We start from the raw sequence: 19,414 nt of genomic DNA on the forward strand, positions 1-19,414 counted from the left end.
ATTGGGGTGCATATATCTTTATGGATAAGGGTTTTCAAAATTTTTTGGTAGATACACAGAAAAGGGATTGCTGGATCATATGGTAATTCTATTCTTAATTTTCTGAGGAACCTCCAACTATTTTCCATCATGGCTGTACGAATTTACATTCTCACAAGCAGTATATGAGGGTTCCTTTTCCCCGACAACCTTTCTAACACTGTTATTGTCCTGTTGATGTTGGCCATTCTAATAGATGTGAGGTGGTTTCTCATTGTGGTTTTGATTTGCATTTCCCTAATAGCTAGTGAAGTTGAGCATCTTCTCATATATCTGTTGGCCTTTTGTAGGTTTTCTTGGGAGAAGTGTTTGTTGAGGTCCTCTGCCCATTTTTTAAATTAGATTTTTTTTTATTGTTGAGTTGTATGAATTCTTTGTATATTAAGTGCACAGTAAAAGTTAGTTGTCATCATTAAATAAAGAAAAGAAAAGAACAATGAAGATGATGGTAGTGGTGGCCATGGTGAACAGGAAGAGGAGGATTAGAAGGAAGTGAGGGTGAGGAAAGGAGGAGAGATTAAACCTGATTTTCCCAGCCCAACCCTGTAAGTGGAAATTTTTAGGTAAACATGGAGGCTCTTTTTATTCTCATATTGCTTTTTCTAGCAATTAAAATGGAAACTTGGACAGAAAACACCAGTTAGTAAATGACTGCCCTTTCCTATGCTATGAACCCGTTTCTGCCCCAGAGGAGATTCTCGATAAGGGCCAGTTTCTTTGAGAATAAAAAATATAACAGGGTTTTATCAGATTTTCAATTAATTTAGTGACTAAAACTTTGGTTTGACAATTTAATGGCTGTGCTAGATCAATATAAAATAGTGATTGTTGAAGGAGGAGTCATAATTGTGAGCAACCATGTTCATTATTGATAGCAATTGGAGATAGGTGAGTATGTGTTAAGGGATCAATCAAGAAAGAGTTTAGGACGTAAAGTAAGAAAAAGAAGAGGTTGGAGGGTGTGGATAAATATGGTTATTGAAAAAAGAAAGGGAGATGACAGAAAACATGATTGAGTTTGCCAAGAATATTTGGGAGTCTCTCAGCAAAGAGGTACAAGAAGTGACAGGATGCTTTCTTGGCATAAAACTGATACCATGGACATGCAGAAAGAGAAGAGATGACTGAGAGGCTGACTTGGAGAAAGGAACTGTGCAATACAAGAGTTTTAGATTTTGTATGAAAAGGCCATCAAATAAAGCTTCTTAGAGGCATTCTGTCCAGCTACTGCTAAAGATGTTTGCTGATCCCATCTGTCCAGGGCTGGCCATGATGAAAGATTAGAGTTAGCTAGTATAACCAATAAATCCCCAGCCTTATTAGTCTGTGTCCTGCAAATAATTGTACTTTCTTTTAATATCTCAATTAAATTTTTGAGTACCCATTGGCCTAATTATAAGAAATTAGTTTCTCTTAAAAGTTTCTCGGCTAAGTCTAAGATAACTTCTTTATTGCATAATTAAAAGAGCTTGATCAAGTTACTGCCTTGAGAATAAAGGGATAGATTGCTTTAAAGGCAAGTTCTGTGTTGCATCCAAAAGACAAAAACTCTTTGTTACTTAAAGCAGGGAGTTATTTTTTCAGCTTTCAAGAAAGTGAAGTTAGTCTCTGCAGGCACTTCATTATAATGCAAACAATTTCATCATTTATTAAATGCCTACTGTGTACCAGATACTTTGTTGGGTGCTATATTAGATGAGATATAGGTTTAGTTGTAAAACTCAGTCCCAAAGTAACAGTGGCTTAATGTGCATAGAATTCTATTTCTCTTTCTGTAAAAGTTTGGCTGGCTTTTTGTTCTGCTCTGCAAAGTCATTCAAAGTCTCAAGTTTCTTTGATTGTACTGCTGTACTATTCACAGGACATTGTTCTTGCCCATATGTTCCAAGGTGGCTCACCATTAAATCACATGCCAGCCATAGAAACGGAGAAAGAGGAAAAGAGGGCGAGCCCAGAAATCACACACTTTTTTTCACGTTCTAGAACTTAGGCACATGACTAGATCTAGTTGCAAGAGAAGGTGAAAATATAGGTTTTACTCTGAATTACCATGTGCCCAGCTCCAAATGCTATTACTGTGGAAGAAAAAGAATGTCTATAATGAGTAAAAATCAATAGTTGTTGCCACAGGCAGTTAACATACTTTTTTTCACTTAATATTTACAACTCTGCAAGATCATTATTTTATCCCTAGGAAATTTAGGCATAAGGAAGCAAACTTTTGTTGGTCAAACTTTACCAGGAAGCTAGAGGCCAAGGAAAGTCTAAAGAGTGTAGAGGGCAGAGGAGGGAAAGGTTGACAATGGATTCAAGAACAAAGAGGTGAATGAATGACAGCTACATCATCTGGAAGTCACCATGGACTTGGCATGTGAAGAATCCCTGTCCCCAACAAAATAAGAGCACTTATTTGATGGATGTGTACCAAAAGGATATGTGACTAAGTCAAAGGGATTAAAAAAAAATAGATTGGGATAGTTCCGAGTTTGAGATTTATAGTACAAAGTCAAAAAGAAAATAGTTTAACTGTGCTTTCTGAAAACCCTTGTCCCTCTCACCCAGGTTAGAAATAGAGAAGACTTGTTTGTGAATATTTGGTAGGACATCAGATTGGGAGTAAATATATTTTTTAAAAAAACCCACCAAATCAAATTTTCCTGTTGTTCTAACACTAATTTGAAATGATGTTTGTGCTAGCACATTACAGAAATAAAGCTGTTGCTATATGTCATCCAATATTTGCTAGAACTGCTTTCAATTTACTAAATGTTCCCTGGTTCCTCTTAATTCCTGGCCTCTGGACATGCTGTTTCTTCTCAAACAACACCCCAAACCTCTCTTTCTATCCCAGTTCTCCAAAACCACTCTTATTTTCCTTTGTTCAGCTAATCTCTTCTCATTTATTATGTCTCAGCTGGATGCTATTTCCTTAAAAGGCTCCCTCCAAACCTCAGTTAGATATGCATACCATACATACTATTGCTATACTATGACTACTAGTTACGATAATCACATTATTGGTTAACCCTTATTGAACACTTACCATCTGCCCAGTGCTATGCTAAGGGATTTCCATGTATTATCTCATTTTAGCAACCCAATGACATGTATACTATATTCTCTATATTTTAGGAAAAACTGAAGATCAGAGAGGTTCAGAATAGTTTCCTATGGCTGCTGTAACCAATTACCACAGTCTTTGTGGCTTAAAACAACAGATTCTCTTACAGTTTTGGAGGTCAGAAGTCCAAAACAAAGGTGTGGGCAGGCTGTGCTCTCCTCTGACACCTCCGGGGTAGAATCTTTTTTTTTTTTTACCTCTTCAAGCTCCTGGAAGTTCCAGGTATTTCTCAGTTGCATCGTTTCAATCTCTGCCCCTGACTTCTCATTTGAGTATCTGTGTATCCTCTTTTGTCTCTTATAAAGACACTTTTTATTGGATTTAGGGTCCACTTGGATAATCTAGAATGACCCATCTCAAGATCCTTAATTATATCTGCAAAGACCCCCCTTTATCCAAATAAGGTCACACTTACAGGTTCTGGGGGTTAGAATGTGAACATGTATCTTGGAGGACCACCTCTCAGCCTGAGTTCAGACTTTTTAGATACCACGTGTAAATGAAATGATACTACTTGTCTTTCTGTCTGACTTATTTCACTTAACATAATGCGTTCAAAGTTTATCTATGTTGTCACAAATGGCAGATTTCCTTATTTCTCATGGCTGAATAATATTCTTCTCTGTATGTGTACCTTGATTGCACCCTCACTGCCAGGAGAAATGCTGCACTTGGGGACCTTTTTGGAAATGAGGAAGGTGAGAAAGACCTCTTGAGAGGGAAGAAATAGTTCTGATATGGAGTTTAAACTTCCAGTGTTCTTAATGAGCTACTCTAATATAAACAAGACATGAGAAAAAGAAAATTATAACAAAATAAAAAGAAGATCTTAAAATCTGAATCTTGGTATGTGCATTTCAACATCTACCCCACCCTGGCACCCAAACAAACATACACTATACAACAGGCTGTTGTCAGGAACTAGATAGATGAGACCTTATAAATGACTATACAATCAAATATAGTACTTTGTGTCTGGATGTTTTGAATAAGACGGAAGAAAAGGTCCAAGATGACTTCAGAGGCCAAGTCTGAATGATCGGATCAGGGAGAGTGTGAAACTTTAATAATATAAAAACGAAAGTAGGGTATGGTGGATAAAGCTGGTTTGCCAATTTTAATATTGCTAACTTATCTACCATGGAGGTTATCACTGCCAATCTGTGGTCCCTCCTGCCACCTTGCCCTTGGCTGCCTAATCTTTTGGGAGGTCTGTCTTGCTACATTTTTAGCAGAATCACAGAGAAGAAAAAGTGTAATATAACTGTGCCTCTTTGGCTTAACCACCTCCTTTAAAAGACAAAAGTAAAGTCAAATTAATTTGCTTTATTACAAGTAGCAACTTCTGACACTATGGCTGCAAAGAATCTTAGGAACTTTTCCAATTAATTTTGAATGCTGCTGGTACAATTGAGAATGATTATATATGCATGAGGTAATTTGAGAAAACAAACTGTACATTTTTGATGTTAGTGTTAATTTAGTCTTAAACTTTATTGTAAAATTAAATAAGCTCAGAATCTTAGGGCTTGAAGAAACTTTGAGGTAATTTAATTTGACTCCAGTTCAACACAAAAATCTCTAGTAATAATACTTCAGTGTTTTATTACCAAAACAAGCCCCTTGGGACAAGGACTCTATCTTATTTATTTTTGAATTCCCAGTGTCTTGTGTAGCAAGTGCTCATGAAATGTTTTAGTGGCTGTTCAATATAGTGGTAAGTTGGTAAGAAGAAAACCAACATATTTTGGAATAAGTCTAAGTCAGTGTTCAGACCTAGATTTTTGTTCATTGTAGACATAAGGTTAGCAAGGCTAAACCACAGATTCTAGCTTGGATGCTAGAAACACCTAAATTAATGACTGTAATGGAGACATGAAGACCAGGCAAAGGTCAACATTCTGATTTTCTGCGTGAACATCTCAGGGTTGGGAATTAAAATTTGTTCGGTAAGAATTCAACTGGTATTAGATTTACTTCTTATCTGTATTAAAAAAACATGTCAAAAACCCTTCTAGACTTTGAACAGATGTACCTTTTTTTTTTATAGCCAAGTAGACTACAGAATCTTGACTTTAAAATATGCTTTCAGTATTAATACTTTTGATATTAAAAATATAGATTTCACATCTGGGGATGAAGAACAAAAAAAAAAAAACAGATAATGAATCTCTCCCAGAGATCAGCAATATTCCATCTGAAAAGAAAAATCAAGAATGTTAGTTGGATAATCATAATTAGAGCAGGATAAGAGCCTGGAGATTTTCTGATAGGAATATTCACAGCAGGGAGTGAGTTGAAGTAATAAAATAAACTTTCCAAAATGACAAGGGCCCAAATTGTTGCGTCCCTATAGTAATGGAAACTGCAATATTTGCACCTTTGTTTACCCTTCTATGGAACCAAAAAAATGCATTGCCTTTGCCTTGGTAATGCCTACATCACATATGCATGTATCGCTTCAGATATGTGGCCTGCTATTCTAAAAACAACAAACACATGCCAAGACATGAGAATCATGTGAAACCGCTACTCATTTTACAATGTTTTGGTGAAAAAATATGTCCCACTAGACCTTGACATCTTTTTCTTAAGCATGTTTTCCGTTTCAGTGACAAAAAACCAGGTGTCTGTCTGCTTCTTTCTCTGCCTCAAAGTCACAGTGAGAGCTACGTAAACATGACATTTCAAGTAGATGTGTGAAGTAGTTCAGGGCAAGAGTGTCAGCGACAGGACAGGATGGAGGGCGTTACGGCTTTGACAGGTAAAAGGAAGATGGCCCTGTGGCCACAATGCCTGAGTTTAATGGTAGGGGTCAGTGGAGGAGGCAGTCATCTATGTCCCCAGAGTGATTTGAGAAGGCTTGAAAGGCCCTTTTTCTCCATGAGATTTCTCCCCTGGATTTGCATGGAAGGCCAAAATTCACACAGTCACATTTTTCAATCACAGCAGTAATGTTACCTTTTACATTGTGATTATTTAGGAACATAAAGCCTTAATCCAAAAGTAGCCAGTATCACCTTGGCTCATATAAATTGATACATTGTTTTGCATTTAGAACTGATATTAGACAGAGTAGAGGAGAAAGAAGGTGCTCAGGGTGGGGTGCTGCCAGTGTGGCTTCAGAGTTTGGCAGAATTGGACACTGGGTGGCTGAGCGATGGGGCTCTAGGTACTGAAAGGGAAAATTGGTCAGAGGAATAAACACATAATTTATGAAATATTGATAGTGTCAGCCACATGGAAAATACTAAGCTCTGAAAATAAACTTTACAATTTTGTCTCCCCAGATTTTGGTTCCCCAGATTTTCAGAATTCTAATTTACCCTGTTGTTGGCCTGACATAAAAGTTTGGGGTTTGGCTGAGAAGCAAAAGTTCCATGCTGTGTATGTGGCTTCCATTCCTATCTTTTCCTGAGCACTTCATGATAACATCTTTTCCAATCTTGCATCTTTGGGATGACCTGAATATCCATAAGAGAGGACAAACTCCTATTGCTTCCCAACATTTCCTGTTCTTGTTTTATTTGGCACTCTTCTACTTTTCTTTTATTTCCAGTTATATGGCCACTATTTTTTGTTAGTTTCAGACCCCGATAATCTTTTTTAATTAAAAATTTTTTTTGCTATTACAGTTGGCATACAACATTATATTAGTTTCGAGTGCACAACACAGAGATTAGACATTTATATAATTTATGAAGTGATCACCATGATAGCTCTATCATCCGACACCATACATAGTTATTACAATATTTTCTATGCTGTGCTTTATAGCCCCTTGGCTGTTATTATAACTGGCAATTTGTACTTCTTAATCTTGTCCCCTTTTTCACTCATCCTCCTAACTCTCCTCCCATCTGACAACCATCAAAATGTTCACTGTATCTATGAGTTTGATTTTGTTTTGTTTGCTTCTTTCGTTTTTAGATTTCACATATTACTAAAATCATATGGTTTTTGTTTCACATATTTCACTTAGCATAATACCCTCTAGGTCCATCCATATTTGAAAATACCAAGATTTTATTTTATTTTTTGATGGATGAATAATATTCCATTGTATATGTACTGCTTCTTTTTTATCCATTCACTTATCGATAGATATGTTTCCATGTCTTGGCTATTGTAAATAATGCTGCAAAGAGCATAAGGATACATATGTCTTTTTGATTTAGTGTTTTGGATTTCTTTAGATAAATACCAAGAAGTGAAATTACTGGGTCATAAGGTAGCTCTATTTTTAATTTTTTTTTGAGGAGCCTCCATATTATTTTATATAGTGGCTACACCAATTTGCAGCCCCACCAACAGTGACCTTTCTTCCACATCCTCACCAATACTTGTTCATTAATTTATTGATTATAGCCATTCTGACAAGTGTGAGGTGATGATTCATTATGGTTTTAATCAGCATTTCTTTGATAATTAGTGATGTTGAGCATCTTTTGATAAGTCTATTGACCGTCTGTGTGTCCTCTTTGGAGGGATGTCTCTTCAGATCCTCTGCCCCTTTTTAAATTGGAATTTTTTTTTGGTGTTAAGTTGTATGAGCTCTTATAAATTTTGGATATTAATCTGTTATCTAATGTATAATTGGTGAATAGATTGTCTTTTCAATTTATTAACGGTTTCCTTCACTGTACAAAAACTCTTTAGTTTGATGTAGTCCCATTTTTTTTGTTTGTTTCTCTTGCCCAAGGATACATATGCAAAAGAATGTTACTAAGAGCAATGTCAAAGGATTTATTGCCTATTTTTTTTTCCTAGGGATTTTATGGTTTCAATTCTCATATTAAATTTTTAATACATTTTGAGCATATTCTTGTATGTGGTGTAAGTAAGTGATCCAGTTACAATCTTTTGCATGTGTCCATCAAGTTTTCCCAACACCAATGACCCCAGTAATGTTGAAGAAAGGTAAGAGTGCCCTTACCTGAGATTAGAGCAGGTGTGTCTATTCTCAGCTTTGTGTCCCATTGAGCAGTAGGTGCTTCTGGTTGGCTAGCCACATAAGTCAGGCTAGGCTCTGCTACAGTGGTGAATATATTCCAAAATCTCAGCGGCTTAATGTATAAGAGTTTATTTCTTGTTCAAGAAAAGCATGATGGTTACCTAGGGCATTTTCCTTCCTGGCCTTGACTCAGAGATGAAGGTTGCTGGACATCCTGGCAATGCTTTTGGAAGCAGAAGACAGAGTTGGAGGGTCACACAATGGATCTTCAATATTTCATTCCAGATGTAATGTGTGTCACTTTCATTCATGGCCCATTGGTCAGATCTAGCCACATGTCCGCCCCAACCACTGGGGGAAATGCTGGGAGTTGTGGCTGAGCTCATGAACATTCAGTGAACAGTAAATATTTCTGCTACACTTGTGATGTCTGGTAACCACCCTTCTTAGACTTGTGATTCCAAGAGTAAGGATAGTTAGGGTGAAGTTAAGGCAAAGTGATCAGTTCAGAGATCAAAATGAAATCTTCTGAAGACATCGCATAAAAGTAGGAAAAAGACTTATGTGCCACTTTTGTTTGGAAGGACGCTTCTGACAATAATTGTCCGCAGACAAGTCAGATCTATTGGAGACCTGCCAGGAGGCTGAAGAGTCAGTTGTACCACATATTGTGTATTATTCTTTTACTACAAACTGAGGATAGTGCCTAGAATGAAATGGTTCATGGCCCAAACTCCTTGACTATTCCAAGTCTTAGTTCCAGTACTGGTAATCTGTCTATTGCTTTTGTATCTCAGTGGTCCTACCAGGGTTCCTGGAACTGCAAACCCCTCTTTGTAAATACAAACCCCTCTTTGGTAAATTTTACCAAAAATATGAGAAGCTGTCATATCAGAAGAACTACCTACCTCAGAGACCCGATTGTTGTGGTAAATTACTGAATCATACCCAAATTATAATAACCAACTTTCCAAATTTTAACAGGTGCTGACCAGAGATATTGTGATGATTAATCAAAAGAGTATAATTATAACATTTATGTGGTGAGTGTATCAGTTCTGAGGAACAGCATGAAACATAAGCCAAGGAAGTAGGAAACACTAAACAAGACCTTGGTGGCTAAGTATGCCCTCTGTGGTGATGGAGATGAGCCAAACTGGACTATCGGTCTTGCTGCGGGGAGCAGTGACATGATTCACTGAGCCTCACTTTCTGGGGGAAGCTGCATCCTTTTGCTGGAGAATTAGCTTTTAGTCTGACACTGTTTTCAGTCTGCACTACACAATTTAGTTTAGCTAAATTAGCTAAATTAAACATTTAGCTAAATTATATGGTGCCCTGTGTGGATCTCAATGTTAGTGTGTATGCCATCATTGCTTTCCAAATAAGATTGTAAGTTAAAAGAAAGTAAGTCCTTTGTCTATGTTTCTTAGGTTAAGCCACTTTGCAATATCAGACAAGATATTGGTTGTATCTGGTCTGAGATCTTAGAAATTTAAACCGGGAAATGACCTTACAGCTAATCCAAGATCTTATTAGGAGGGATTTAAGTCGTGATCACAGTTGGAGGTAGAAAAGAAAAGTAGAAAAGGTTACCATGATTTCATGTCCATGAAAGAAATGCCATGTTGTAACCAATATACTTTGTTATCATAATTCTCTTTTCTGATTAATTACTCATTAATACCAAAGACTCTTGTTTGATCCTCATGACAGCTCTGATCAACTGTGCAGGCAGACCAGGTAGGAGCAGAACCATTTTGCAACAGTGCAGGCTTTTCTTCCTTCCCTGAAGGCTTACTTTTTTTTTTTTTTTTTTTTTTTTTTACTGAGATGGGTATATGCTGGAGAAAAGGAAATAATCAGTCTTTTCAGAGATTTCCGGACAGTGGCTCTGAATTGACACTAATTCCAGGAGATCCAAAATGTCACTGTGATTCATCAGAGGAGGCATACAAAGCGGGTGATCTTTGGAGTTTTAGCTCAGGTCTGTCTCATGATGCTTATCTCCCCAGGAAGAGGGTGCATAATTGGAATAGAAAAACTCAGCAATTGGCAGAATTCCCACACTGGGGAAATCTTCCTCCAAATACACTCCTCTCCCTCATCTACCCCTTCCAAGTCTTCCTCCTCTTTTCTAGGGAGAATCAGGTACCCCTTTTTTTGTGCTTTTAGCATTGCTTATTTCTCCTATCAAAATATACATCATACTCTATTATAATTTTTGTGACCATTTTTTCCCACTTGAGAGAACTAGCAAATAAATAACTGAGGCTCAGGAACATTTTGATATTTATCTAAGAAAACTTAGCTGAAAATAGCATAGTCAGGGTTTGAACCCAGATCTCAATTCCAAATTCAGAGTTCCTTGTAACAACATCGGAGGCCATTCCCTTTAACTGTTGACCTCTCTTTGACCCTCTTGTTCACATAGTTTGATTTGATTTCTTGGTCAGGGCTTCACTGGAAGAAGGGTGGTTATTATCAAGACTGGCTACATAATTTGCAAGATACAATGAAAAATGAAAATGCAGAAAGCCTTGCTCTCAAATTATTAAGAATTTCAAGACTGAAGTAGCAGAACATTAAATCAAGGATGAGCCCTTCTAAGAGTGGGGCCCTGTGCAGTTGCACAGGTTGCACATCCACGAAGCTGGCTCCAGTAACCACAAGGATCACACTCTTTCCTTTAGAAGGTAAATGTCTTTGCTGACTCCATGAGCCATGCCCCTTATGGTTTAAGTGTGACTATTCCTAAGTGCGGTTTGATCAATTACCTTCAGTAGAAAGAGCATGATGGGTACTTCAAAGAACTGAATTACAGAGAGTAGACCCTGCTGAGCCTGGTGAGCCCCAACAAAGGACTTTTCCTTCCCTCCCCTTCCCTGGAGCTCTCCTCACAGGGATAGTGGGGCAGTGGGAGTGTGATGGAGTTGGGCAAACCATGTGACCTTCCATCCTCAGTCTGGACTGCCCACTGTTTTCACTCCAAACCCCAAACAATTCACTTGCACAAAAGCATCAGTGAGCTCTATAGACTTTTTATAGATTTCACAGAGGAAGAACAGGGGCAAATACATTTCTCATCTCAAAACACTTAAAATATCTTATTAGGCATTTGTTTTCTCCCTGGTCTTCTATGTAGCCTTGCTCTCTTCTCTCTCTGTTCCTTCTTTTCATAACCCCCAACCACCTTGGCTTCCTCAATATCCCACCTCTTTTTTATTTTGGCAACTTCAAACTCCTGGCTTCTTTTTTATGTCATGCAGTTCAACCCTGCCATAGTGTCTAACTTCAAATGGAACAGAGAAATGGAGGGCCCTTCATTCAATGGGACCTCTCTATTTATGAGGCAATTTAGTGACCATCTTTGTTAACTGAATGTGCCCCTTGGGGTCTCCTTCACCTCAAAAAAAATCAGTCAATGTTCAATGCATTTATAGTGAATAAGTACAATTTACCCTATCCTTATTACTTTATTAGGATATTTCTTTTGTCTTGGAATTCAAATAAAGACATCCCCTTTACTGTCCAGCCATGGAGGATGGAGGGAGGGTGGTGGTGGCTGTGGCAGTGCAGGCTGAGCATGTCCTTCTTAACTGAGATAGAGTCTTCTCCCTGAGTCCCTGGTGGGAAGGGACTAGCTTTCTAGAGTTATAGGGGAGATGGTGGTGCTGAATCTCAGCTCTGGGTTGCTGATACTGTCCGTTCAATGACCCCTTCACTGACTGTCAGGAGCCTACTTTTATTTTGTAGACTTTCAGTTTTGGTCCAGGCAAGTATCACTAACAGAAAGGAAGGGTAAACAATTTTAGTATAGAATTATGTGTATTTTGGTATTGTCATGAGAGAATGCTTTATATTTAGCAGGCTTTTGTATTAAATAAGAGAAATGCTTTTTCACCAGAACAAGATGCAAACTTGAAAAGAAAAGAATACAGGCAAGGAATACTAGCCATTCGGAGAAAGAGACAGGTGCCATCTGCTCTTTCCTTGAGGAAAACAAAACCAAGATTAGTATTACTAGATGTGGTCTAATGAAGTCAGTTGGCTCAAAGTTGGATGGAATACTGTTCCTTTGGAGAAGAATGTTCATGTGTTAATCTATTATGGTAGTTAGTTTCTTTTTAGTGGAAGAAAAACTCAAATAAAAATAAAAACATTCACATCTTTCCTGACCAAGCTCAGGGGGATGTTGTGCAACTTGGGCTGGGTTTTCTTCTCATTTCTAGGAGAGTACCAGCATCACCCTTCCCTGGAAGGATAGGTGTCTGATACTCATCCAGGGCTGGTCCTTCCTTATTTTAATGCCAGCCCCAATCCCTTCTCTCTCCTCTCATTTCAACCAAGCCAGTAGGTACCTTGGTATCATGCATAGCTCCATAGAGAAGGCTTTTTGTGCTGTTAGGATCCTTAACCTCCTGGGGATGGAAACTGGTCTTGTTTCTATTAATATCCCAGGATTTAGCTTAGTGCCTGACATATAGCAGCTGCTCAATAAATACTTGAGGAGTAAATTTAAAAAGAGAAGAAAAATTGAATAGCCATTTTCAAAGCAATCTCCATGTAAAACACTGGGTCTTTCATTCTGGAGCAATTTAGAAGACCAAGGACATTAAGACTGAGTGGTGAGTCAGGAAACTTCATTCATAAGCTGGAGGGGGCTGTGGTGTTAGATGAGGTTGGGCAGAAATTCATGCTTATCTGTACTAGCGTCTATTGATGCTACTTGCTTATAGCAAGTCTGTGTCTTCATCTGGAAGAGAGGCAGGAATTGGAATGAACAGGCAACCATAAGCCCATAGGTAAACTTTTTAGAACTAGAATCTAAGGATTGGCGATGTTCATCATGAAAATAGGATTCTATGAGTTGAAAGGGAACTTAGAAGCAATCAAATTCAAATTTCTCTTTCTCCTTTGCCATCTTTTTCTCTCTGTCCTCCTTTTTCAGAGATAGAAAGCAAAGTCCAGTCAGTTAAGGGACTTGTTCAAACCACAGAGTTAGTTGGCAGCAGATTCAAGTACGTATACCTCACCTATTTCCAACTCAAGAGCTCATCCATTTCTCCTCTGTAACCTTACTCTTGGCAGTGTTTCTTAAACTTTTGGGGTCACTCTTCGATAACCTGATGGAAACTCTACCATTGTCTCACCAAATGAATATTTTATGAATCACACAAAATTCTACATATTCTTGGATCACTGTAACACACTATTTTTAACTCCCGCTTCTGTTTATTTTCACCATTGGCATCGAACAAATGTTAGAACTATCTCTAGAGTTAAATTAAAACTTAATACTCATTCAGCATTTTAGGTTCAGCACCCTTTAAGGGTTATAGACCAAAAGGCAATTTTTCCATTTTATGGGGGATCAGTAAAGAAGCTATAACTGCAAAATGGGATGAAAGAAGAAAAAAATTGCAAAAGGACGAATGCTGTTGAATCCCAAGGGAAAAAAAAAAAAAAACCTTTCTGAGTGGAAGAACTGTCAGAATGTGGAGTTGTTTCCCAAGGCAGGGGACCACAGCCTCATTGCAAACACAGCTGGGTAAGCCTACAGATCTTGGGGAACAATGTCTGTCTGTCAGGGGGCAAGTACAGGATGACTTAATAAGTCTTTTCCATTTCTAATTTCTATGATTCTATAAAATGAAAACATTAGTCCAAGACTCCCTAAAAATAAGACCATTTCAGAGTTGTCCTGATCACAAAGATCAGAATTAAAGTTAATGTCCATATCTGGGATTTTACATTTTCAAACTCTAATGTTCACAGGATGACAGTAAGCGGGAAGTTCTGCGATCTATTGATTTTCACAATGTTGTCTTTCATCACTGAGCACTTTAGAGGGCTTATGAAAACAACAAAATTAGGTAGGTCAAATATATGCTTTCTCACATTCTGTTATCCCATGTGGAGCTAGAATCATTAATGTCCAGGAAACTTGGCTGCTGGTTCTGTCTTGTCACATTCTGCCTAATATCACCAGGATGAGTTACGCCTATCCAAACAGGCTTCTCTGTCTTTTTTATATGTCCCCATCACTCTTTAAGGATTTCCTTGCTTTCCAGTATGGCAAGATGTTCTAGGCTCATTTTCCACTTTCCTTACCTCAGTCTTGGAATCATCTATTTTTCTAAAGAACCCTGATCTTGTAGTGGAGAATAGTACTTAGAAGGCAAGACCTGGCACTGGATGTCCTTATGCCTCAAAGCCCTCTTGGTGGATGGAGCAAAGGAATATGTGTATGTATATATCTACACATAAACATACACACATACACACCTTACCTATGTACATACAGGCTGCTCCATGTAGCCTTGTTCTGCTTGATTCCTGACTCCTCAGGCTAGGTTACCATCTGAAAGGATGTTCTTTTCATCTTGTTCAACCTGCCTTATTTTTCATTTCACTAATTATCTTTTTATTCCTAGTCTAGAATTCATCACATCTTTTGAGCCTAAAAATTTAAATGACTATATTTTTCATTTCTAAGATTTCAAATAAGTATTTTTAAATCTTGTATATTGGTTCTTTTTCCATTTTTGTTTGTTTTATTATACAAATTTTTGTTCATGTTTTATTGCATCTTTCTTTCATCTGTCCGACCATCCTAAGCACACTTATTTTATTTATCTTTGTGTGTCAAATTCTTCCACATGGTTTATTCCATCTGGAGTATATTTATGTTTGGGTTTGTCAGCTAACTTTCTTGGTATTAGACTTCTTGTATTTTAGGATTTTAGTTTGAAGATTTATTATAAATGTGAACTTTGTTATTTCATATTTTTCTTCCTTGATGTCCAATTTTTATTGTTGTTGTTGTTCATTTTTGCCTTTATGTCTGAGCTACCAGATCTTAAAATTAAGTTTTGATGATAAACTTAGTTCTTTGGCATGAAACTTTGTCTCTTTGCTCCCATCACCCTTGGCTCACAGCTTCTCATGAAGATTTATCCTCCATATTCTCTCATAATAAAAAAAAAACCCCAGCCCCAGGGCTTCATGTAGAGAACTTGGCTTCATACCTAGTAGAAAATGGAGAACATCTAGTTCTTATTACCCTGACTTATTTCTGGCAGCTTCTGGCCACCACTGCTTCTGACTCTAGAACCCAACAGACCCACAGCTTCAATCCTGACTTTAGATTTTAATAGATATTTTGAATCTAAATATTGCCATATAGTGTCATCTCTTTCATTTATTATTCGGAAGAGAGGAGAAGCCAAATCATGTAGTTATGGAGCTATCTTGACAAAAACATTATTTTTTAATGTATAATGTTGTGCCATAGACCTCCTGTATAATTTCTCTATAACTTTAAGCCACAGGGAACCTCTTAGTTATGCCCTTGACTCCTGGAAGGCAGGAATGTGTGGTCATTCACTTACCATTTTTACTATTAGAGGGTCTTACTATTGGGGGGTCAAAGTTTTACTGGTGGAAGATCAACCACATTTGGCATTTATAAGATTATTCCAGTTAATATTGAGAGCCCTCTGGCCAGCCCCTCCCTTCTTCTTTTCCCTCATGATCCTCTCTACATTTCACAAAGTTTCCTCTTATCCCTCTTCCCAGCTTATGTTTGTTTCTTTCAATGGTGCTGGGTGCTGATGAATGTGTTGGTGCTGTGTGTGCTTTAGGTCCTGCATAGAGAAAGGAAGTCATGAAGAGAAGTGGCTGTTTCCAAATATCCTGAGAGCATAACTCTGGAATGTTATTTTGTTAACATTGGCCTCTTTCCCCTGGATTTCAAATACTCTCTTCTATTACACTTGTGGCCAGGTTCTCTGAAAGGAGATGGTTTTTCTCCCAGCCCTAGAAAGGGGGCATGAAGGTGAAGAAAATCCCATCTTGTCATAATTTTGTAAAATTAAGTTGAACCCCCATAAAAAGTCATATAATAAATAACTTTTTGAGAAATTTTATTGCCCATTCTAAGTTCTTAGATCCACAAACTAAATCTAAGGTGTATCCTGAGAATTCTAACCCACATTACAAAATAGGATGAAAGCACAACTCCTGACCACATTTGAAGAATCAACTTTCAGAAGCATATAGGTAGAATTCAATTAAAATCAGATCTTGGAATATTTAAAGGGATTATAACAGTGGTAGAATCACCCAATCATTTCAAGACTGAAGACTTTCAGTTAAATGGGAGTCAGTTTTACTTCTCCAATCATTTCAGAGCTTAATAATGTGGTAAATACATGAGATTGTTTTACTTTATTTGAAAAATAATTCATCTCAGTTTTTGCAGTTCTTTCAAATAAAATCTGCTTGGTTCCTCCAAAGGCTGGAAACTCTTCTCCTGTTTCTTGCCTAATTCAGGTCTTCTGCCTCTCAGAGGAGTCCGTTTCCCCAAGTTGTACAGGGTCTTTGGAGTCAGATAGTCTCATATGAGAATCCTCTTCCAATAGTCAGATATTATTCACTTTGGTTTTGATGAAGAAGAGCCCGTTTTTAGACAGATGAAGAAAATGGTGATAGAAGCAAAGGACCATCCGTCTACCCTCATTTCCAAGTCTCCAGAGGAAAGAAGTTTTGTGAGAGTCTGTTGCTCCAAAGCATTTGAGAAGTTATCAGGGATGAAATTCTGGGGGAGATGCAGCAAATAAATGGCCTTACTGACCCATGACACTGGTAATTGATCATCTCCTAGAATTAACTGGGAAGAGAGAGGGCACCTGAGAGCAGGAGAGACCTTTCTCTGACCAGGAATTTGTAAATATAAAAGCTTCAGTGACCTCTAGGACCCTGTCCTAGTTTGGGTAGCTCCTAAAAACAGATCTTATTGTAATGACACATGGATGTTTTATAGTCCCATTTATCTAGGTATGACAATATTAATTGAACTGTCAAAGTGTGGGGACTGAGCTGTTCGGCTTAAATACTTGGAATTACAGAGAAAGACATTCCCAGGGGGTCAAAACAGCTGGACTCAATGTGGAATGCAAAACTCATAGAGTTGGTGCTGCCTGCCCGCCTTTATCTAGTCAGAATCCAGGGAGCTGCTGGACTCATCTATGCTTGAATGATTATATTAAGAAGCCTAGATCTTGCAGAAGTGTCTCAGGCAAACATGTGTGCACAGCTGGTTCTATTACCTCAAAATACCAGTTAGCCTTGAATTAAGGCTTTGATGAAAGATGTCAGTGTTGATCTTGGGAAATTCTCTACACATTAATTCAAGAGGTAAGTTAGTCAAAGAGTTTGGGATACAGGTTGGGAGATGTACTAAGAAGGAAAAGGGAGAATAGGCATTATTTTCCATGTTATCTGCCTCTGGATTGGGAACGGTGTCAGACCTTGCCACCTTCTGAAATGTAGGGTGGGAATTAAAACACAGGTTACCGTTGATTTAGAAATGTTTGGTACATTCAGTCATAAATCTAGCATTCAGCCTTTTATCCATGGGCACATGGTAGTGAGAACACTATAAGAAACAAGAGCAGTATTAACTCTTGGTTTTGTAAATAGCAACCTGGAATTCTAACTGCCCAGGGTCCTCTGAAGAATAAATTCATTGAGTCAGTTCAGAGTTTGCAACTGTCATGAAACTACTTAAAAATTTATGTTTGAAAGCCTCACCCAAGTTTGTTATTTAAAAATGTGTTGTGGTGTGGAATACATGCGTTTTAAGGAAATGGTCCTGGAAACGTCCAAGTCAGGTGAGTTCTAGCATCTGCCTCGTTGGTCTAAGAGAGGTACCATTGTATAGAAATTTTAAGTAATGTCTAGCTGCCTGCTTCCATCCAGAAGGTTGCTGGGAAAGTGAATATATCACTTCTCTATTTCCCAGTCATTGCCTTTACCAATCTACCCCCTAGCTGGGGCTTATTAATTCCACAGTACCAACTTTAGACCTGCCTGCTTATCTGCTTACTGTTGTCCTCTTTCTAAATAAGGTGATGTAAGTAAAATTATGTTGCAAGTTTTAAACCTTTTTTCAATTAAGTTATTTTTTTCCTTGCCTTTATATCTTTGCTTACTTCACTCGCTCCATTTGGAGCCCTATCCACTTCTCAGTGTTCATCCAGTATCTCCCCCCAGTTTTCTGAGGTTGCTCTGCCTGGAGATAACTAAATGTTCAGTTAATTACTAAATAATAAAAAACAAAATAAAATAAAAAGGGCCATCTTAAGACCAGCTTTTTCATAAAGCATCTTCATAAAGTCACCTCCCAGTGATGCTCACATTAGGTGGCTTCCTAAGGTAAGTACAGGCACAGTACAGATAATGGGCTACCATTATTTGGGTGCTGCTGTCACTTTCGAGTCCCCAAGCTGCTCTATGTTCCATGGAGCCCTCTGTGTGACAGTCACACTACATTTGCAGCAGAAGTAGAAAGCATGGCTATGTCCTCTTCTCTGTTACTCTATGCTTTAAGGGTACTAAAACAGTTCTACTTTGTCTCTTAATTTCTCACTAAGAGTTCAGAGTAAACACAGATGTACATTCTTGACTAACATCTCTCAACCTCCTTGTAATTCAGATATATCCAAGTTAGAGACACTGTACTGTACTCTATTCATCCAAAACCATTGACTGGACCTGCTAGGTGTCAACTGTTAGGCCAGATATTTAGGCTACAATGGTGATAATGTAGATAGAGTTCTTGCTCTCAGGAATTCAGCGATGCAGTATTGAACTACTTTATGTGTAAGCTTCTTTCATTTTCAGTGTTTTTCCTGTAAGCTTCCTCAGACTCTTAGCATGTGGACTCTTGGCAGCTTTGCACCACTATTCTGCCAGATTAAGCCAGGCAGGTGTGATGAGGCTGCATTTGACAGCTGTCCTCACTGGAGGGGGTGTTGGGCAGTGAGGCAGGTAGTCTCCAGGCCTTTTGTTTACTCCCTTCAAAGACTACATGCTTGAGGCTTACCTTTCCACACTAGCCCCTGCCTTGCTCAATGTCAAGACTTTCGCCTTCATTTCAGGAGGTTTTAGTAAAACTGATGAGCTACTGAATAGGCCTTGTTCACATAGGACAGTTTGTGGGCAGGAAGATTCTTGGGTGGTGTGCAGCTATTGGAGGAGGTACTCAGAGGTGGAAATGAGGACAGCTAAGATGACGGGAAGCACAGGTGAGGAAGGAGATCACAGGAATGGTGGCTGATAGTCTGAAGCTCTGGGCTCAGTAACCACGTGGATCTTTGGTGCTGGTGAATGGCCTTTACTTGAGCAAGAGCCTGGACAGTCCCTTAGAGCTGAATTAGCTCCTTTGCGTGATCCCTCCAGGTCCGATCTCCTCAACATAGATTCACAGAGCACTGTCCAGGTTAAACTTCTTC

The sequence above is a fragment of the Rousettus aegyptiacus genome, unplaced genomic scaffold, assembly GCF_014176215.1.
Source record: "Rousettus aegyptiacus isolate mRouAeg1 unplaced genomic scaffold, mRouAeg1.p scaffold_m13_p_15, whole genome shotgun sequence".
Taxonomy (NCBI): Eukaryota; Metazoa; Chordata; class Mammalia; order Chiroptera; family Pteropodidae; genus Rousettus; species Rousettus aegyptiacus.